The sequence below is a fragment of the Haliotis cracherodii genome, unplaced genomic scaffold (assembly GCF_022045235.1).
Source record: "Haliotis cracherodii isolate W230 unplaced genomic scaffold, xgHalCrac1.p SCAF_11, whole genome shotgun sequence".
In the NCBI taxonomy this organism is placed as follows: domain Eukaryota; kingdom Metazoa; phylum Mollusca; class Gastropoda; order Lepetellida; family Haliotidae; genus Haliotis; species Haliotis cracherodii.
Window position 1 is genome coordinate 39634841 of NW_027266266.1, and position 24165 is coordinate 39659005.

The window sequence follows — 24165 nt, forward strand, 5'->3', positions numbered from 1 at the left end:
ACGCGTCCGCTCCACCTATATAGTCTAACAAGCTTCCAGTACTTTCTACACGGTGCTAGACCAGTCAGTGTCACTTGAACATCACAGAATATTCTAGAATATTACAATATCGCTTGACAACCATCTATGCTATTCCGGAAATTTACAGATAATTCGAGCATCTAAATATAAAAACTTTCTCACAACTGCTTACATTAAATAGTACTACAATCCTGACAACTAATCATTGTCTAAATACAATGCTATGACCTTTTACTTAATCTCAACAGAAACAATGTAATACATTTACAATCATTGTTTAACTATAAATATGTTTAACTGCCATATAACACTGTATTTCACTCTGTGATCATATGACGACCTATTTGGTGAATATATAATATTAACCTATTTTTGACAAGGGAATATTGGTCTTATCTAACTCACACACACCTATCTCATCTGGAATGTTTAGGATATCAAATTACATTGATCTGTCAATCGATGCCAGCGGTTGATCTAGTCATGCTGACCTCCGTGTCACAGAGACGTCCCTAATAACACAACACACACAGAGACACTGACACAGCCACAGATACACACACACACACACACACACACACACACACGTCGCTATATAAGAACACATCGCCTATTTCTTCTGATCCAAAATGTTTACTCAATGTATTTTTAAGCCGTTGCCATGTCACAGAAACAAGACGCCGGAGACTCATAGTGTTGCTTGGGGGAACATCTCGTGACAGTCAAACCATTTGCTATCCGTTGTGTGTTACATCATGTAAGAGGTGTACTGGACACCGCTCTATCTGGTTAATAAGTAAAAGTATACAGGACACCGCCCTATCTAGTTAATAAGTAAAAGTATACATGACACCGCCCTATCCGGTTAATAAGTAAAAGTATACAGGACACCGCCCTATCTGGTTAATAAGTAAAAGTATACATGACACTGCCCTATCTAGGTATTAGATAAAAGGTTACAGGACACCGCCCTACATAGGTATTAGATAAAGATACTATATCAGAGCTGTATAGGAGACTTCTTATCGAGTTATACCATATCAGAGCTGTACAGGAGACTTCTTATCGAGTTATACCATATCAGAGCTGTATAGGAGACTTCTTATCGAGTTATACCATATCAGAGCTGTAGAGGAGACTTCTTATCGAGTTATACTATATCAGAGCTGTATAGGAGACTTCTTATCGAGTTATACTATATCAGAGCTGTATAGGAGACTTCTTATCGAGTTATACTATATCAGAGCTGTATAGGAGACTTCTTATCGAGTTATACCATATCAGAGTTGTACAGGAGACTTCTTATCGAGTTATACTATATCAGAGCTGTACAGGAGACTTCTTATCGAGTTGTACTATATCAGAGCTGTACAGGAGACTTCTTATCGAGTTATACTATATCAGGAGACTGTTATATTCAGTTATAGTAGAGCTATACAGGAGACTGTTATATTCAGTTATAGTAGAGCTATACAGGAGACCGTTATATTCAGTTATAGTAGAGCTATACAGGAGACCGTTATATTCAGTTATATAAGAGCTATACAGGAGACTGTTATATTCAGTTATATAAGAGCTATACAGGAGACTGTTATATTCAGTTACAAGAGCTATACAGGAGACCGTTATATTCAGTTATATTAGAGCTATACAGGAGACTGTTATATTCAGTTATAGTAGAGCTATACAGGAGACTGTTATATTCAGTTATAGTAGAGCTATACAGGAGACTGTTATATTCAGTTATAGTAGAGCTATACAGGAGACTGTTATATTCAGTTATAGTAGAGCTATACAGGAGACCGTTATATTCAGTTATATTAGAGCTACAGGAGATATACAGGAGACCTAGTAGAGCTGTATAGAAGCCGGACATATCGAGATGTATCTCACGAACCCAGATCAATTGATTGTTCGTAGCGCACTAGCCGTACCTGCATGCGACCGTTGAGTTTTCAACTAAATACATTAACGTAACACTAGACTGAAGGTAAGCTGTTGCAGTGATCACCGAGCAGCTTCACGCCATCATCACCGCATTGTCACACGCACCACACTTCTCTGACACCTGGACCAAATATACAACCAGAATATCCCACTCCACCCTAACCTCAACAAAATACCACCGTGTATTCGTCACGCTCCCTACCCCCGTGACATGGGCAGCACGCGAAAGTGAAGCATGACCCCCCTCTCAGCTCCGGTTTCATTGCGGATGGGAACGACTCGATCAACTGGACCCGCAAAAGCCCCATCTCTTCTCGGTAATCGTATCCGTCAAGTCGTGTAATCACGGCGTGCATATAAGCCACAAACAAACACACTACAACACATTTCCTTCACGCCAAACCCCCAAAACTGGATTCATGTCTTCCGTTACCATCATTCCCGCATCTCCGTATGTCAGTATATAGCGAGTGTACTTAAACGTCACATCACAAAGCACTGCAGCAACCATGTATACGCGGATCCGAAGGTACCACCGTCGGCGATGTATATGCTACCCGACTGTCGTTACCGTCAACACACAGCCCTGACCACCTGCATCCACTACCCTATAGACAGGGGTATGTGGGGGCAGGAGGGGTGGGGTGAGAAGGGGGTGGGGAGGAGGGGTGTGCGGTGTCGGTTATTCTCTGAACGTAAACACGATTAAAATAAGGGTTTGCACCTAAACATCGAGAGAGGAATCTGACCCGGTTATACATTTAACAACCTACATAAACTCTCTCTCTCTCTCTAGAGATGAAGACATATACACACGCAGAGATTTATTCAATTCAATAATCTTGTGACAGTAAGATGTGCGCCAACTGTTACTCTGCACCATTTCCCCTCGTGGTGAAGCTGTTAAAGCACGTGTTTATGCATGGACACGTTTGGCAGAAAGTACGCTCTAATTACACCTCCCCCTGTCAATATACAACAAATACAACTCACACCCATCTAAAACAAGAGATATACTTACACGCTAGTGTCCCAGTCCCAATATCCTACAGCGTCCCATCACTGAGTGAACTCACTGTTGCCCATAACGTCCATGTATTGACATTCCGAAGTTAGCGAGTCGGTCTCTTCCAGCTGACTGTTCGACGTCCTCGCGTGGCGGCGCCCAGCCCACCACAGCGCTCACTCCGCTCACAGTCGGTCGGCGGAGGTCCGCGGCGCGTGTGGTGTGTGAGCAGGGAAGGAATCGAATTTCAATCGGAATAACCTATACTCCACACAATAGATCGATGTTTAGACATCAGTCTGAAGGAATCGCGCGTTTTTTTGCCTTAATACTTCCTGGTTGAATCCGATTGATGCTCAGCAGTAGATTTGTATCTTGTAACCGAGACGTGAGTCTAAAGCTCAACAATTCGTGCGTGTCTTTGATATATATATATCTAACGAGAATATATATGTATATATATTCTCCCTGATGAATGATGTAATGTTTCCCTCTGCATATTTCGTGTTTTTCCTATAAAGTAGTCACACGAACAGGTAAACAGGTTGTTGTTGTGTTGTTTGAAGGTAGATGTTGTTGCGTACGTACAAACTGCAATTTATCCTGAGGAAGAGGTGGGTTCAAGAAAGTATTAAACACACTCACTCGGAAATATAAAAACCTACGGCCTCATCTCCCCCTCCCCTCGAGCACACCCCCCCCCCCCCCCCCCACACACCCCACACCCCCGCACCCCCCCCCCCCCCCCCCCCCCCCCCCCCCCACACACACACACACACACACACCCCACCCACCCTTCACACACACACATACACACATACCTCGGATAGACCCTGTATATATGATTATTTCTCACATAGTGTACCGCGGTCATTCCCATTGTGGCTTCTAATGACGACGACGGCGTTGCGGGAACGACATACAGTTACGGTAACGTGAACAATGCGTCATGTTCTATCATCACGGTTGGAGTCGTCAAGGTTCTGTGTTCTAACCTTAAGTGTGTTGTGTTGTTATGGGTTGATAAGCAAAGTGCTTCCTCAAAAGTATCCGACTCTAAACAGAAGCATAGCGATAAATAATTCACTTAGTGCAGGGAGATAATCGATAGATATATAAGGGCGCGCAGGGTCACCAACCCGGGAAAGAAAATAGAAATCATATCAATACAAAAACAGAAATTATGTGAATACCAAACTCACAATAGATATGTGTACCCTACTCACAGGAGTCCCAAAGAGGGACAGGTCAGCCGAAATTGCTTAGGCAGAAGGCGATCTCTTAAACACCTAATGCAACAACAACAACAACAACAACAACAACAACAACAACAACAACTCGGGACGGGGAACTGATAAACAACTCGAAAACGCTTGTGAACAAATTATAAACTGAACGTGTATATTTTGAACTGATATTCCGTGAACGTATATTAACAACTGATATCTCCTCTGGGTACATATTGACAATTTATATCTTCTGTGAGTATATATTGTAAACTGATAGTTTGTGTAGGTATATAATCTGAACTTATATTTTGTGTAGGAATATATTGAGAACTGATATTCTGTGTACGTATACATTGGGAAGTGATATTTTGTGTAGGTGTATATTGTGAACTGATATCTCGTAAACGTATATACTGACAACTTATTTTTTGTGTAGGTATATACTATGAACTGATACATTGTTTAGGTTTATATTGTAAAGTGATATCTCGTGTAATTCCCTTTATTGTAAACTGTTATATTTATAAAGTATATATTTGAAGCTATATCTATTATGAAGGCATCTCGTGAACGTATGTATTTCATTTGGTGTCTTCATAACTGAAACCTCGTGGACCTATAGACTGTGAGTGAGTGAGTATGGTTTTACGCCGCCTTTAGCAATATTCCAGCAATATCACGGCTGGGGACACCAGAAATGGGCTTCACATATTGTACCCATGTCGGGAATCGAACCCGGGCCTTCGGCGTGGCGAGCGAACGCTTTCAACACAAGGCTGTGACTGACACATCATGTGCACGAATATGTTGGAAAATGATATCATCGTAAATTCGTAAACGAATATTGTAAACATCTAATATAAAAAGTAATACTAAAAATAATATTTATTCCATGTTCGACAAACTCACCATGGGGCAGGGCATTGTAGTTTACACATGTACGCAGCGGTCGGCAGGCCGCGGGGAATTATGGGATAAGAAACCCCACTGTGAACAGGTTCATGGAAAAATAATAACAATAACGTTAGATTAATATGTCATATCTTTCTCTTTAATCTTTTGGCATATGAGATAAAGAGACTAGCTGTCGCTGTAAAACCCAGACTAGCGGTTTACGTAAAGAATTCTCCTTTGTGACGTGGATGTAGACGTGGCTCGTTTTGTCTTGAAGTCTACTCCTACGACGACCAGGTATGATGTAATATTTAGTCTCCACAAACATCCAGAGAGGTGTCGTGGGTAGTCTGGGGGGTCATTGAGACAAAAGGGGGGTCAGTCTAGTAGGTCATTGTGACAGAGGGAGGTGGGTCAGTCTAATGGGTCCTTGGGATAGAGGAAGATGGGTCAGTCTAGTGTGTCATTGAGACAGAGGGAGGTTGGGAAGTCTTGTGTGTCATTGAGACAGAGGGAGGTGGAGGAGTCTAGTGTGTCATTGAGACAGAGGGAGGTTGGGAAGTCTAGTGTGTCATTGAGACAGAGGGAGATGGAGGAGTCTTGTGTGTCATTGAGACAGAGGGAGGTCGGGAAGTCTTGTGTGTCATTGAGACAGAGGGAGATGGAGGAGTCTTGTGTGTCACTGAGACAGAGGGAGGTCGGGAAGTCTTGTGTGTCATTGAGACAGATGGAGGTTGGGAAGTCTTGTGTGTCATTGAGACAGAGGGAGGTTGGGAAGTCTAGTGTGTCACTGAGACAGAGGGAGGTGGGGAAGTCTTGTGTGTCATTGAGACAGAGGGAGGTCGGGAAGTCTTGTGTGTCATTGAGACAGAGGGAGGTAGGGAGGTCTTGTGTGTCATTGAGACAGAGGGAGGTGGGGAGGTCTTGTGTGTCATTGAGACAGAGGGAGGTAGGGAAGTCTAGTGGGTCATTCACAGAGGGGGAGGTGGGAATTAAACGATACTGCCTAAAGCTAAATCCATGAATGTAAGCTGGGTTGAAAGAGTGCCCAATCGCAGACCGTCGTGTAGCAGTCTACATGGATGCCTCTACACATAGCCTATGGAATGTGATCGTTACAAAGGACGTGTTCCGATCAGAAGATAAACCCACCTCTCCTCCTCGCTAACACGCGATATCCTCCCCGCGGGTAATGCTGAACAAACGTACATTCATAACAATTATAACGAAGCCACTTTCCACAACATCGTCTCCAAAAGACGCTCGCTATGTTTCTCTCGATGTTGCCAGCATATAGGGCAACAACTCCAGAGTGAGTGAGTTTGGACTTCACGCCGCGTTTAGCAATATTCCAGCAATATCACGGCCAGGACACCAGAAATGGGCTTCACACATTGTACCCAGGTGGGGAATCGAACCTAGCCAACACTGTAACAGTAGTATTGCGACACTAGAAACCCGACTGTAAGGCTCGATAAGAAATAAATAAAGTATTGTTGACAAACTCAAAGGCGCCCGTAAACCAAAGGAAAGTGGGCGTAATCCTTGGTAACCATGTATTATATGTAAATTGGTAAATTATGTATTATCAATAACTAATTGCAACTATCGATTGTTCCGAAACTATCATACAATCGACGAAACTGTTGCCATTTTTAAACTCCTATCGATATAATTTTGAACTAAATCGTACGGCAAACAATTGCGATAGTTCGATTTAGCATCACCTCTTTGCTATCGTTTAACATTCATATCGGTTTTACAACAGCTTATATATACATACGGCAACCAACACACATCGTGAATAGCAACAAAGATGCCTTACATCTCCGTGTTGCTCAGTAGCATTTCCTAGGCTATTAATTTCGCCATCTGTCGTTGTCATCGTCGTTGTTGTTGTGATGATGATGTAGCATTTCCTAGGCTATTAATTTCGCCATCCGTCATCGTCGTTGTTGTGATGATGATGATGATGATGATGATGATGATGACATTTTCAACAAAATATAGTCAAACATTCAAGGAACCTCAGCCGACTCTGTGTGTGCAAAAGACGTCCCTGACGTATTACCACAAAGGCGTTAAGACTTTCAGTAAAACGTAACGTTTCACGTCGGTTCAATTACACTTGACCTGCATCTGAGGAGCTCCTGGGCTTACCAGTTACAGCAGATCAATATATACACAATCTACATGTCTATTTCATATAATATACCCCTGTCGCAACACAAACTGTATTACCAGGCAAGTAGATCAAAGCCAAGTCTATTATGTGACGCTATCACTTGAACGTATCCCACTTGGACTGGCGTGTATTGTGCCGTCCCGCCATCAATCATGTGTGTGGTAGGACTTTGAAATAAGTGTAATTTGGAAGTGATGTAACCCACGTGGGAAGACAACCGGCTACAGATGGGACTGCTGCTATCACTCAAGGGCTATTACTCCCTCTCGAACACTGAGTATGAGATTGTGTGGTTGGCGCGTTCTTTTGTGTCGTGGAATTGTCGGAAAAAATAGCCGTCATTTCGGCTATGAGAAGTTCTAATGCGTAGGAGAAAACCTTCAGTGGACTCATTAGCGTTGGATTGTGTCTTTGTGTAAGATGCACGTTAAAAATCGACGCTTACTTACACCCTGTTTGATGTTAATAAGCGAAGAGATGCTTCAACTGTAGACCAATAGCGCCATATTCTTTTTTGCCAAAGGTGAACGTCAGTCGAGCAGGCGGTTGACCTCTTTGTCGGATTATACGGGTGAGTGGGGGATGAGAGGGTGAGTGAGTGAGTGAGTTGGTGGGTGGGTGGGTGGGTGGGTGAGTTGGTGGGTGAATGAGTGAATGAGTGAGTGGGTGGGTGAGTGAGTGAGTGAGTGAGTGAGTGAGTGAGTGAGTGAGTGAGTGAGTGAGTTGGTGAGTGGGTGAGTGAGTGAGTGAGTTGGTGGGTGAGTTGGTGGGTGAATGAGTGAGTGAGTGAGTGAGTGAGTGGGTGGGTGGGTGAGTGAGTGAGTGAGTGAGTGGATGGGTGGGTCGGTGTTGGGTGTGTGGGTGTGTGTATGGGAGTAGATGGGTGGGTAAGTGGGTGGGTGGATTAGTGGGTGAGTGAGTGAGTATATGGGTGAGTGGGTGGTAGGGTGGGTGAGTGGTGTTGCACAATAGTTTCTGATTTTGTGTATTCTTATATTAATAACATGTATGAATGTTTAGTCTGAATGTCTTTAAACTGTATGTGTGTTTAGTCTGTATCAATAATACAGTTCGTCTATCCATTTAGTCAGTAAATATTAATCAATATCTGTATTTAGTCTATATGAGTAACACTATCACACTTGAAAACCTCTGGAGTGAGGGGGCAGTGCTGTGATTTAATGGTTCTTTCGTCAATCCCACATGGATACAATGTCCATTCTTGGGGTGTCTAACGGGATCGGGTGGTCAGGCTCGCTGACCTGGTTGATGCATGTCATCGATCCCAATAGCATCGATCGAGGATGTCAATCACTGAATTGTCTGGTCCAATATCGATTATTTACAATGTAGGTGGAATATTTTCGGCGTTTAACAACAAACAAACAACTTTTTCCTTCGCGATATTTCTGGAACTTTGATAGCGTCATAATTGCCATTCACTCACTCACCTTGTCTAGCCTCAGGGTGCTCACGAGGGAGACATTTGCAGGCTGTTGTCTCAAGCTGTCAGCGAAACAAATGGGAACCTCCCAAGTTTGCCCCTAAGGCATATGTGCAGTTGAACTATTGAATAATGACATGCACATACCACACAGAGAGCCTGTCCCCTGCGGCGTAATGAAACGTTCAGGGAGGCATTCGATTTACATATATATTGATGGAACATGGGCATACTGATATGCGGAACATGATAGGCGTGGTTTCAACACAGTGAATGCCTAATAACCTCTATTACAGCAATAGGGCGCTCTAATCGTGAAAATGTACGATAGAATTAGGATATGTATGTGCTTATTCAGAAACAATAAGTCGATTCTATGTGCTTCATGATTCAAGTGTGCTTACTCAGAGACCTGTGAAGATCCAGGTTAGAATAGGCCTTCGGCAAATCATGCTTGTCGAAAGAGGCGACTAACGGGATCGGGTGGTCAGGCTCGCTGACTTGGTTTGATGCATGTCATCGTATCCCAATTGCGTGGAATCGATACCCATGATGTCAATCACTGGAATGTCTGGTCCAGACTCGGTTATTTACAGACCGCCGTCATAAAGCTGGAATATTGCTGAATGCGGCGTTAAACAACAAAGACAACAACACGTGCATGTATGTGTGTGTGTGTGTTTGTGTGGCTGCTTGTACTAGTCCGGACTAATGTTGATTTTAAAGTGCTAGCACACTGAGATACCATGCCGCAGTTTAACATAAATTCCCCACTCAGACACAGTATACTGACTCCGAGCCGACGGGTCCTTGTTTAAGCCCCTTAATGCCAAGCGCCAGACAGGGTAACAGCAAGTACCATATTTTAAACGTCTTAGCTGGGCCTTTCGCTCTCCGGACGGCGCTCTACCACTAGAGCACGGAGGCGACCCATTCAATTCAGAAGGTTTCAGGCAAGGGACAAGCTGTGCACTCAACTTTGGATTTTGTTGTTATAAGCTGTATGGGTTATGGGATGTTGGGATATCACCGTGTAGTTACGGTCAGTCTAGTCCCGTCAAGCGTCAGCACCGCTTCCCTCTCCCTTAATTGTCCGGCTTCCGTCCCCATTCGGCAAAGTCCGGCGGTCGTCGTTGTTCAGTGTCATTACGTTCAACTTCTTCGATAGGCATCTAGAAATTGGAGTACTAAGTAAGGATACGAATTTATGGATGAACAACTTCTTTATTACAATTAAAAGCGACGTTTCGGTGTAGGTTCTAACACCGTTATCAAGCAAGTGATATATACTTGTCTGCCACACTCTGTATGTTACTTGCTTGATAACGGTGTTAGAACCTACACCGAAACGTCACTCTTAATTGCAATAAAGAAGTTGTTCATCCATTCATTTGTATCCTTACTTTTCGCACGTCACGCCGAAGACCGACATGGGTACAATGTGTGAAGCCCATTTCTGGTGTCCCCTCTGTTTTTATTTCTCCCTATTTAACACTGCCGAGGTTACTATAAGAGTGCTGAGTTAATTAACTCTCAGGTGCTAATTGGTCGAAGCCGACTTAATCGGCTGTCAGTGCATCTTGTCAATATCTTGGTTTAGCTACTCTCCTTTTATTACCGTTATACGATTGCTCAGCTAATCAGCTTGTACATTTGCTCTGATTCAATTAATCAGTGATCATTGTCAGTGTAAATGTTTTTATATCTTATTATGTCGGCTAATGATACATATAGCTGATAGTAATAAACCTGTGAACCTATAACTACGTTTTCATGATTACTTTATTCTTGCTTAATGATACCTGGTCTCTGGAGAAAAGCTCCATTACAAGAGGTTTTGGGACGATACTCTTCCAGCCAGGAATTATGATTTTTAAAAAATCAGGGGTGACGGGCGGATTTTTTACCACAACCGTAAAGTTCTACTCATTCTTTTCCGCGAATCTGGATTCATACTCCGACCGTTTTAAAGCATACAATTTATTCATTAGGATCATCTATAGATTATCAGTTATAGTAACTGCACATGTATCACGACTCTATACGTTATTCCATTTATGATATTCTTGCAGCAAATAAATTGCAGGAAAATTGGCACCTTTTGCACCTGTATGTTGGCTTGTGATGATGATTCACTCTGATTCACTCTTCTCGTTTAGAAAGCTGTATATGCGCCTGACTGCGCAGACCGTTAGTTGCCCCAGGGTAGCTGTTGTTGTGATGGAAAGATGCATTTGGTTTTTTAATTTTTTTAGACTCCCGTGTTATGTCATTAACGTCTTATTCCCAATCCCAAACCTCGTTTGACAGCTTCAACGACCTTCTCCAGCTAATGCAGGCCTCTGTGACACAGACACTGAAATGAAGCTCACTCTGTTTATAAGATACCACGGGGAAACTGAAGCTTTACTTTTCTAGTACATCCGTGAAGATCCGGGTTAGGATAGATCTTCAGCACCCATGCTTGCTGTAAAAGGCGACATTGCCTGTCAAAAGGGGCGACTAACAGGATCGGGTGGGCATGATCGCCGACTTGGTTGAAGCATGTCATCGTATCCCAATTACGATGCTCATGATGTCAATCACTGGATTGTCTGGTCCAGACTCAATTATGTACAGACCGCCGTGGCCCAGTGGCCCTGTGCTGTCGGATGTTGTGGTGGCCCTGTGCTGTAGGATGTTGTGGTGGCCCTGTGCTGTAGGATGTTGTGGTGGCCCTGTGCTGTCGGATGTTGTGGTGGCCCTGTGCTGTAGGATGTTGTGGTGGCCCTGTGCTGTAGGATGTTGTGGTGGCCTTGTGGTGTCTGATGTTGTGGTGGCAATGTGGTGGAGGATGTTGTGGTGGAGGACGTTGTGGTGGCCCTGTGGTGTAGGACGCTGTGGTGACACTGTGCTGTAGGATGTTGTGGTGGCCCTGTGCTGTCGGTTGTTGTGGTGGCCATGTGCTGTAGGATGTTGTGGTGGCCATGTGGTGTAGGACGTTGTGGTGGCCATGTGGTGTAGAATGTTGTGGTCGCCTTGTGGTGTCGGATGTTGTGATCTCCCTGTGCTGTAGGATGTTGTGGTGACACTGTGCTGTAGGATGTTGTGGTGGCCATGTGGTGGAGGACGTTGTGGTGGCCCTGTGGTGTAGGACGTTGTGGTGACATAGGATGCTGTGGTCACCATGTGCTGTAGGATGTTGTGGTGGCCCTGTTGTGTAGATTGTTGCGATCGCCTCGTAGTGTAGGATGTGCATCGTTTTCCGAAAATGTTAATCAATTTAACAGTTCTAGACAAAGACAGTTACGGAGAGACAATATCTCAGTTTCACACTTGCCTCTTTCCACAATGTCAAGATTCAGTCTTGAAATGAACGCCGAATCGTGCAGCGGTATCCCACTTTAAGCTGACACGTCATGGTAAACTGAAACACTCCCGTAAAAAAAGGTCACCCACTAACGGAATGACTCCATACCACCATACCAGGTCTAAGGATATTGTTATGCTTGTGCAATCGTGCTTACATGACGCGCCTTATCATTGAATTGAACACCCTTGGACGGATAAACCAAGATCGTATGTAAACCAATATATACAAAAGGTATCAAAATGTACATTATAAATGTCATACATTATACATGATTACCATTGTGAAAGCGAGTCGGAGAGAAGCCCTATTAGACTACCTTGTTAACCGGGGATTTGTATGTCATATAAATTAACTAACATATTTGGTATGTTTGTTTGTTGCTATGCGACGGCGTCCTATATAAATAATCGACTCTGGGCCAGGCGATCCAGTGGTTGTGATGATACGCGTAATGTGTGTGTGTGTATTTGTGTGTGTGTGTGTGTGTGTGTGTGTGTGTGTGTGGGGGGGGGGGGGGGGGGGGGGGGGGGGGGTGTGGTTGCTCGATCGTTGGGCCACCAGTGGCTATAACGATTTATGTCCATTGTAAGCCTCTCCTATGGACCTAATCAGATTCCACCACTCGTATCACTTGAATTAGCTTCAAACAATATAGAGGCGCCCAGTCAAGACGATCTGATCGATTTCGTTGCGCGATTTTGTTTGGACTATGCATAGACTCGTTAGTCCAGCCAAAATGTAACTCCATAATACCAGCCTCGTTCGGCAAGGGTGGAAACTGGTCTTTTATAGTCAGTTAACTCTCTTGCCTCGGGAAGATGGTGGTTGCTTGTACAAGTCCGGATTAATGCCGAATTTATAGAGCTATCCTTTTAAGATACAGTATACTGACCCAGAGCCCCTTAATGCAGAGCGCCAGGCAGGGTAACAACAAGTACCACCATTTAACGTCTTTTGGTATGACGCTGCCGGGGATCGAACCCCAACCTCCCACTCTCCAGGCGGACACTCGACCACTAGACCACTGATGCAGTCCACGGGGTAAGTAATAAACAGCCTTGCTTGATAGAACCTACATCGAAACGTCGCTCCTCATTTTAATAAAGAAGTTGTTCAACCATATATCTTATCCTTACTAAGTACTCCAACTTCTAAATGCCTCAAAGAAGTTATCGAAATTGAGAAGTTTTTTAAAATGAAATAAAAAAACACCACACACTCGATAATAGATTTGGATCTAGTGGTCCAGTCAGGTTCTGGCGGTGCAGACACTGGAAACGGAGGCGTGCCTCGGGCAAAGACCCGCCATTGTCACCATATGTTCTCTGCTACTGCTGACGTTTAGCTATCGTGCTCATTACAACCCTAAACTACCACTACTACAGTTGTAGGTAAACTTCTTACAATAGCATTCACACACACACACACACACACACACAAGACACACATGTGTCAGCCACATGTTTCTCTGTGAGCATATGGAGACGCCCGCACGACTTTTATCTGTCTCATTGTTGCAGCGTGGGCCTGCATCAGGTGTTGACCACATGGCATGGGTTCGTGGACACACAGATAAGCCTCGAGTTGACACCATCTATATTACTTTGCAGATCAATGAAAAAAAGCCATCAAAATATTCTTTGTATGTCATGGATTTCAGGCGATAACAGTAACCAAATAAAAAAAATATGTCAAAACGACATATATATTGGATAGATTTTCGGTTAAAGAAGAAAGAAATCATTCGACAGTTTTTAACACATTAATCTCATTGACAAAACTATATGCCGGCTATGGGAATGGGAAGATTTGAGGGAAGTGTCCACATCTATCAAATCATCAAACCATCCACATATCTACAGCGGCCTCTTGACTACCTGTCATATACAAAAGGGTGAGGTGAAATGGTATTTAACGTCACGGTTGACCCGTGAAGATCCGGGGTAGAATGGGTCTTCTGCAACCCATGCTTGTCATTAGAGGCGACTATGCTTGTCGTAAGAGGCGGCTAACAGGATCGGGTGGTCAGGATCGCGGACTTGGTTCATGCATGTCATCGTATCCTAATTGCATAGATCGATGCTCATGATATCAGTCACTGGATTGTCTGGTCCTGACTCAATTATTTACAGACCGCCGCCATATAGCTGGAATATTGATGAGTATATGGACGTGTGTGTGGCTGATTGTACTCGTCCGGACGTCCGGTTTTATAGTGCCAGCCCACTGATATACCATGCTGCAGTTTAACATGCATACCCCACTCAGACACAGTACTCCGAGCCCACTAGTCCTTGTTCTATATCCTTTATGTCGAGTAACAGGCAGGGTAACAACAAGTATAATGTTGTACCGTTTTTTATGACATGGCCGGGGGATCAAACCAAGCCTTAAGGTCACCAGGCAGACGCTCTATCCACTAGACATAAACGAAGAAAAATTAATAGCTTATAATTCCAAACACATAATTCTGGTAAGTCTTTCAGTTCTATGATTGTTGAGTAGTTTGCTAAAATTTATGTACTTTTATCAGAAAACCAAAGTCTTTGACGAGCATAATACACATTTCTCCTTCCTTATATATGTGATTTTTAAAATGAGTAAATACACAAGGGTAACAAAAATTCACTTTATTATAGAATGTTATTCTTAAATAATTGATGTTTGATGATTTCTTTCAATGAAGAATGTTTATCAATCGTGTAGGAATACACTCTTTGAGTGAACCGTCCCATGACTCATGTAGTGACAAATGATTTGCAGCCATGTTCTCCTACAGAATCCCCCACACCTCAGGAACTCCTAATAAACGACCATTCAATGTACAGAATTGCGTCCCTTGGGCACGCCAGAAACCTATGATTGTGGGTTCGAATCCCGGTTCGCCCCGATTATGTTTCTAGGTTTGTCAGCGCCATACCCGTACTCGTGGGTTTTCACCGAAGTGCTAAACGTCTGAGACTTGCATTAATTCGGGCTTTTCCACATTAAGCTGACACGCCGCGATATAACTGGAATAATGTTAAATGCGGGTTAAATCCAACTCACTCAGTCACCTACTGAAGGTTTGTCAATAGTTTATTGATATTCTCATCGATGTGTGGGGGCTAACCCAGTTCCTGAAATGTGAACACATCTGCATTTGCATTGGATCATGATAAGATTTCTATGGGATTGGTTTATCGCATTGAAAACTACTATCCATTACCCGACGAAGACAAAATATATCAGTTATATCCCGTGTCCAAACAATTCAGGAAAATGTCAAACAATCAGTCCACGACCAGGTACTCACAAGCTTCCTCGACTGACACGCGATGTCGCCAGTCCCAAACCAAACATGTAAGACACGAAGTGAGTTTCCTGAGTCTCAAAACATCTAGGTTTAACGTCATCAAGCCATTATATCATACAGAGTGTCAGTACTCTTGTGGCTTGAGGCTGTTGTGAAGCCAACATTATGAATACTCTCAGTTATGAGGATGGGCTTTTACATCCAGATAGGATAATGGCATCCTACAAACTCAATTGTGTGTGCATTTTCTTGCGCAAACAAATTAATCAAGACTGGCAATGTGAATCCTCTCCAGAGGCCATGTTGTATAGAGTCAGTTCCGTTTCATGTCCAGTCCTAGTTTTACCAGTACAGAAAGGCACAGGTGCATAACTCCTAAACAGAACCTTCGTAGAAATAAACATGTATTTCCTTTCTGTTTTATTTATTTTAATGGAAACAAGCCTTCCGACTGATAGTCACATGACTGCTAGTTAAAGGGAATAGAGTTGGCAAAAAACATGTCCAGACCTGAAGCTACGTTGCACATGTACTTTTCTTATTTATTTATGTTACCTCAATGAGGAGGAAACTATATTTTCTTGGACCTGAATATTATTTGGCTTGCCACACACACACACATTCCACCACAACAAAACTGAGGGTGCAGTTGAACCCGTTCGTCATCAGTTAGGATTGGAAGCAGATAAAATCTGGGTTATTGTGCCACAATTCTACAGACAACTCATAAGAAACAGGAAAGACAATTAATGACATGTTCAAGTACTTCCTTATTAACAAAGCAAGAATTGATTCGATCTTATGTCTGTCACGCAGCCTAAGTCAATTGTATTTCCTTTTTCAATTTCGAACTAAACGACCACAAATAAGAATTCGCCTCACTTTGCTCTTCATTGATTCTCGGTGTTGACATCAGCACAATGACAGCCCTCGGGCACTCTACAGGCCGCTGTGCGACTACAACGAAACAGTCAGAGTTAAATAAAACGTGAAAAATATAATTATTTGTTTTCAATTATCTGTTTAAATATACACTCTTAAAAATAAGAAACGCACCGGTAGTATGGAGTTCATTGAACCTGACTACACAAAAAAACTGCTATATAAATTGTGGGCGCGCATTATACTCGGGTGCGCACTATACTCAAGAAAATACGGTATATTTTATTGGAAAATGTTGGTGGCCTGATATTCGACAAACGGTGCGTCAAAACGCAGCCGCATTGCTTTCGCACTTGTTAAAAAATGTCATGGAGGAAAACAGTAAAGTCAAATTCACGTGCGAGGTATGGCATTCGTAACTCGCGGTAGTGGCTAAAAAAAGGCAAGCATAAGCCAATAATTTGTCATTCAACTGTCAACATTTTTCAAGTTCGAAAATGCCGAGACTCAGCGCTGCCCATCAGAAAATCGCCATAAGACGTGTCCAAAGAGCGGAATCACAGTCTTCTGTTCTACGCAAGTTCAACGTCCACCAAAGCACCATTTTGGGACCGATACACACAGTTCAATTCCGCTGCAGACCGTCCGAGAACCGGTCGACCAAGCGTTACCACCCCTGCACAGGATCGCTACATTCGACTGTTCCACCTACGTCATCGCAATGCCACAGCTACGGAGAATGCATCCTTGGTTTGAGGAGGATATCGGACCAGACTGTCAGGAACCATCTTCGCGAGGCTGGAATCCGACCCAGAAGACCAGTTATCGTTCCTGTTTTGCAACAGATCCATCGACAGCGACACTTGTGTTGGTGCCATACCTTACAGCCTTGGAATTTGAGAAACTGGAGACGAATGCGGTTTAGCGATGAATCACGATTTCTTCTTCACCGGCGAGGTGGAAGACAATGTGTTTATCGTCGTCGAAATGAGCGTTTTGTCCCACATTGTGTACTTGAATTCGTCTATTTTGGTGGCGGTAGTGTCATGGTGTGGGGGGCCATATCCTACACCAGGAGATTTGACTTGGTTGTGGTTCAGGGAAATTTGACAGCAAACCGCTACATGAACCAAATTCTTCAACCTCACCTTCTTTCAATCATTGATCGCCAGCGGGAACTGTTTCAACAGGACAACGCTCCCCTGCACACAACTCATGTCACGGTAGACAACCTTCATAATGCCAACATCAACACCTTGCCCTGGCCGTCGAGATCTCGAGATCTCAACCCAATCGAAAACATCTGGGATGAACTCGATCGACGTGTACGTCAACGTCAGAACACGCCACAGACACTCCCATAACTGGCCAACGCCTTACAAGCAGAATTCCGCAGGACAGAATTCGTACACTTATCCAGTCAGAGGAGATGCATAGCCGTTATTGCTGCCCGGGGCGGTCACACGAGATAATGAGTTCAGCGCAACCTTGTGGCCGTATGTGACATGACAATGCACAGTTTTCAATGCCTTTGTAGAACGACAACATGTGACCATCGAGCTACAAAATGTCATATTTGTATCTATGTTATTAATTAAATATATCGATTTTATTAGGTACAATAAATTTACGAAAAATCTACCAGTGCATTTCGGTTTTTTTTAAGAATGTCGTTTCACTGATCCTCGGTTTGAGTCCCAAATCGTCCCAGTTTTGACCATCTGTAAACGTCTTTACACATATCAATCCATGGTTCTCTCACATACCAAGTTTGATGCTCCTTGATATAACTGAAACTAACCCAGTGTTGGTAGGACGCGGCCAGGGGAATCCAAACACAGACCTTCCGCCCTCCGGGAAGACGCTTTAAACCACTTAACAACGGAGGCGGTCATGAAAAAAGAAAATGTAAAGGGTTACAAGGTGAAAGATAATTCTGGCAAACCTTTCAGCTCTATGGTTGTTGAGTATAAACTTTTAATATATTCTTTCAAGAAAGTAGGGGAAACTCGGAAATAACTGAATGTTGATGCACACATCTCCCTATCATGTCCCAGACGGGTTTAATTGGGGAAAGTTCTGGGCTCATTGCTTGCCATGGCGCATCCTATGGATGGTGTGCTGCTGGAGATGAGCTTTGACATGGACAGTGATCACGGGCGTTGTCGTCCTGAAAGACAAAACGTCGACCCAAACCTCTGGCAAACGTGACAAAATAGGTGTCAGTATGTTGTCCCGATAGTACTGTAACCCTTCCTGGAACAATATGAGTGAGTGAGTATGGTTTTACGCCGCTTTTAGCAATATTCCAGCAATATTACGGCGGGGGACACCAGAAATGGGCTTCACACATGTACCCATGTCGGGAATCGAACCCGGGTCTTCGGCGTGACGAGCGAACCCTTTAACCACTATGCTACCCGACCGCCCTTGGAACAATATGAAGTGGGGTTTGGTCAGTCATAGTGATGCCACCCCACACAATAGACGATTCAGCGCCAAACCAGGTCATGAGGTCTCAGGTTGACAGTGGCTTGATGTTCATGTCGACGTGGCCAGACACGACCACGCCTATTGACGAAAGCAACGTGAATGGGAGTAATCTGAAAACATGACAAGAGACCAGCGAATATTAGTCCAGTTGCGGCGCTGCGTACACATCATTGACGTCATATGACAATTTGTAAAGGGTGGCACAACAGGTGGCCGTCGAGCATGGAGTTGAGCTTCATGGGGACTGTTTCTGACGTCTATTCTACGCCTGATGAAAGTTTGCAGCAATTTGATTCGCCGTTTGAGCTTGATTTCGTAGAGTCGGATTTCGGATCAGATCCTTTATCTGGTAAAGACAAAATATCTCAGTTATGTCCCGTAGACAGACAATTCAGGAGTATGTCAACCCACCAACCCAGGACCGGGACAAAAATGCTTTCTTAACTTTGTCAAGCCTTCTGGCAGATAGTCACGTGGCTGCTAGTTGCAATCCGTTGAGTTGGCCAAACCATGTCCAGGCCTATAGCTACGTAACACATCTACCGTCTGATCTCTCAGTATTTACGTTATCCCAGGGGCGGGTGGGTAGCATAGTGGTTTAAGCGTTCGCTCGTCACGCCGAAGGGCCGGGTTCGATTACCCACATGGGTACTATATGTGGAGTCAATTCCTGGTGTCCCCCGTTGTGATAAAGAAGGAATATTGTTAAAAACACACCTCTCCATTCACTTTTTATTTTCTTAAGCCTGGGTATTATTTTTTCTTATATCCAACCACACAACTCTTTTCTTCATGGTTACACAACATCTTTACACTGATACAGTTAAACCCGTCCGTCATCTCTAGGAACTGGAAGCAGATTAAATCAAATCTATTTTGCCACAATTCCACAGACGACGTTAGCACAAACACCGTGGACAATCAATGAATTTATCAGGTGCTTGCTTTATCAAAATAGCAAGAATCTAGTAGATGTTATGTCCGTCACGCAGCCACTTTCAATTGTATTTACTCTTTCAATTTAGAACTAAATGACGACAAATCACTTTGCTCTTCATCGATTCTTGCTGTCGACATTAGCACAATGACATCCTCCGGGCATTCTTCACGCCACTGTGCCACAACACTACACATTCATTCAGAGTTAGAGAAAAATATAGAAAATACAATTATTTGTTTTTAATCATCTGTTCAATCAGATGTGTTTCACTGGTCATGTGCATTCGTGACCAACTCGTGTTATTCCGGGACAAGCCGAATAGCGACTCGTGCCCCGCTCATGACCATTTTTGCGACAGGGTTCCGTCTTAGCGCAAACGGGCATACCTAAAACAACTGTCAACTCGTTGCGTAATGGTTTACTTACATTTCCCCATATATTATATATATTTCAGATGCAATTTAAAGCACATCTGGACATGCGGAATTATACAGTATGATTGAACACATTTAAGTGTGTCTTTGGTATATTTTCAGATGTAAGACATATGTAAAGTCAAAAAATATTTCTGAGGGATTATTTGACGAAGAACATGAAATCATACGCGCATTCTGATTGGTTTGTCGTATTTTCGCACATAACATTCATCGATAGGGGGACGAGTTTTCTTACAGGTTACGGAAAGGGACGAGTGCTGACGAATGTGGTCATCTGTTGGAGGTGAGGTGAGGTGAAATTGGGTTTAATGTCGCGTCCAAGATTATTGCACTTATATAGCGACGTGTGTGTGTGTGTGTGTGTGCGGCTGCTTGTACTAGTCCGGAATGATGCCGATTTATAGTGCCAGCTCACTGAGATACCATGCCGCAGTTTAACATGAATACCCCACTCAGACACAGTATACTGACTCCGAGCCGACCAGTCCTTGTTTTAGCCCCTTAATGCCGAGCGCCAGACAGGGTAACAACAAGTACCATCTTTTAACGTCTTTTGGTATGACGCGGCCGGGAATCGAACCCCGGACCTTCCGCTCTCCGGGCGGACGCTCTACGACTAGACCACGGAGGCGGTCTCATGTCTTGATTCGCACCAATTCATGATTCCCTCAAACACAAAGTTTTTGTTACTGAAACACTCTCGGTGACTCGCTCACACGCATGTTGGTCCAATTTATCTGAACTGTGTTTAACGGGGAAAGTCTTTCCCCTGCAGGGGGCCATTTTGGGCACTGGCATTGGACATACCTGTTTTACTTCGTTATGTCTAAATTATATCGGACAGCCTCAGCGGTCTAGTGGTGACATCGTGGAAGGAACAGCGCAAGCACGGTCTGAACGTGCTACACAGTGACCGTGTTCATTCAACGACAAGATGCGCTACTCAGCAGATGTTAAACAGTTGATGTTGAATGTGTATGCTTTCTTTAGAAGTGAAGCAGAAAGAGCAAAGCCATTTTATGCAATTAATAAATTCTTGAAACGAGCTTCAAAAGCTCTTGGTATGTCCCCTCAGAAACTTAAAAATGTTGTTAGTCGACGAGATACAAATAGTCAGGCCAAGGAAGTAGGGAACATGTCTAAACCACGCAATATTGATAAATTGGACAGTTTTCAGAGGGATCAAGTCAGACGTGCAATTGTTAAACTGCACTCAGAAAATAAGTACCTGTCCCTAAGAATTTTGAAGAAACACCTTGAATCTGACCATGATTTACGTGTTACAAAGTACAAACTATGGCAGCTGTTGCATACATTTGGTTACAAATACAAAAAGATAACTGGAGAAAATAGGGCTGTGTTGTGTGAACGGTCTGACATTGTTCGTCTCCGAAATCATTACCTTCGTACCATCAAGCAGAAACGTGAAGAAGGATATGAACCCGTCTTAGATGAGACAAGGGTAAATGCGTCACACACAGCCAGCAGTCAGTGGGTACCCAGTGGTGACTGTAAGGAGTCTGGTAGAAAGTTACCAGTGGGAAAGGGTGAAAGACTCATAGTTCTCCATGCTGGTTCTGGTCGCTATATAAGTGCAATAATCTTGGACGCGACGTTAAACCCAATTTCACCTCACCTCACCATGCTGGTTCTGCTAGTCAGGGTTTCTCCCAGACTGTGACCTCGTCTTTAGAGCCAAGGCCAAAGACAACAGAACTACCACACAGAAATGAACGGCAATGTATTTCTGGAGCGGGTGAAAGATAAATTAGTCCCTGCTTTGCCTACCAAGTCTATCATTGTCATGGACAATGCACCGTATCATAGTGTGCAGGATCCAGAAAGCAAGACTCCAACCTATAATAACCGTAAAGGAGACATGGTTACTTAGCTGCAACGGAGGAACATTACCTTTCCTTCTCGAGCGACGAAACCACAGTTCTATGAAATCTTCAAACTATGAAACCTGTATAAAGTTGACAGTTACATCAAGGGTCAGGGTCACGCTGTCTTACGACTGCCACCTTATCACTGCGACCTGAATCCAATCGAGTTGGTATGGGGCATCGTCAAGGGTGACGTTGGACGATCGAACACAACGTTCAAATTACGAGACGTTGAACAACTCGTAAAGGAATCCCTTGGTCGGGTAACAGTAGAAACATGGAGGCGTTGTGTGGCCACAGTCGTTGACGAGATAGAGTCACGTTATTGGTCACGAGATGGACTACGGCCAGCTACAGTCCAAACTATAATAGTGGCAGTCGGTTCAGGCACCAGCAGTTCCGACGACGAGATCTATGGCATGAGCGAGTCAGATTGCGACTGAAATTATCATGAGACGGCCCCTCTAACGCTCTTTCATTTCCCCTACTACAGAACGTGCAGTACATTCGTGCTTGTGCTGTGCCTTCCACGGTTTGTCCCCCCTACGTGTCATGTACACATTTCTATACAAAATTACATGATAGTTTCTTAAAGAACTTCATCCGTCATGGGTCTTAAAATAAACGAAATTCAGATTTTGTTGGTTACAGGGTATTCATGGTCAAGTACCGTATTGATGTTTTATACACTTTTCTGGATTTGGAGTTATTTTGCAATTCATCGTTCTCATTTGGAGTGTTTTCACCCATCTAATTGTACAGGTCTTCAATTCATCAAAGCAATTCGTTTAACAAGGAGAAAGGGACTAACTCTAATCTTCACTATTCACCAGTATTCGTGTCCTCAAATTCAGGAGAGCCCGGAATGTCTCGGACGCCGGTATAGAAATGACGTTACTGACGCCACGATGGTCAGTAAACACCAAATATCCCCATAATGTCTTGATGAGGAAATAATCATTCCATGAGCGTTCATTGATCGATCATCTACTTTAGCGATTGTTAGCCATGCGTCGCCAGCACGGCCACTGGTCAGCACAGCGGATAGACAGAGGCCACTATACTGGAACTAATGATAATGGGCCCTTGATTCTCAGATTAAATGTTTCTGGTCACTTCATGCTGATTGTGACTCCTACTTTTGATTGATAACGATATCAAGCGAATCGCCTGTTAAATACAGAGTAGCTGGTTAATATGGTATTTAACAATAGACGCCCGACCTTGAAAGAACGTATAATAACAGACGATCGACCAAAACATTTGGGAGACCTACCTCTGTTCGTGGGTATTGGTTAATCTAAAATTTACAAACTTGAAATTGTTTTAGCAACAAAATTAGCTTCTTAACGACCAGTCGCGGTTGCCGACTGTCACTGAAACTGTAAAAAGTGATCGTTATATCCACCAGTCAGAGAAGGCAAATGCTAATCCTACTGTTCATTGGGGGAGGATTCCAATTACCATTTACAGTCTTACATCATGATTCCCAGCGGAGTCCCGAAGCTGTAGGCGTTCCCCATTTTTTTCTTGTAGTTAGAATAAACTACAATAGTATTAACGTACTCGTGAGGTCAATGTTAATCGCATGTCTGACGCACATAGACGTTGTTCGTGTGGCAGTTTTATCTTTGAAATGGAAGAAACGGGGATTGTGGCGTCTCCCCGCGAGGTCCCGGTAGAGTACTCAATGGAGGAGAATACGCCACAAGAGAAATGTTAGATGGCTTTGTGATGCGATTTGTAGTAATAATATCCAGTTTTTTCGGTGGTTTTGGTCAATATGACTTAGGCTTCCTCGTGGGGTCCCCTGGCGACAGGGAGCTGGTTCCGCGAATACAACTAGATACATTGGCAGATATACCGGCAGTCTTGTAATACGTTATATACAGAAATACCCAGCTCATAGCGTGTAGTGAGGTTTTGTTCAGTTAGTTGAGTTTTACGCGCTGTGAACCGTATTTCCGTTATGTCACGGCGTGTCAGTTTGATGTGGGAGGAAAGCCAGTGGCGATATATATCCTGGATCTGTATTGATTCCCCAACGTTGACTGCAGTTAAAACAACATACAATAGTAATTACTTACTCGGCGGGTTACTTTTAATCGCAGCATCCACACGGATATGGCATGTCACGCCCACATACAGCGCTAG

General features: G+C 43.6%; 1 protein-coding gene across 2 annotated transcripts in view; it reads right to left on the minus strand.

The window, feature by feature from the left end:
- The window catches only part of LOC139456488 (protein ABHD15-like), a 30132-nt gene extending 26750 nt beyond the window's left edge, over positions 1–3382 (minus strand). For both annotated transcript variants that reach the window (XM_071238227.1, XM_071238226.1), the window contains exon 1: positions 2990–3382. The gene's annotated coding sequence lies outside the window, so the exon portion shown is untranslated. The remainder of the gene's footprint in view (positions 1–2989) is intronic.
- Between the last annotated feature and the right edge of the window lie 20783 nt (positions 3383–24165).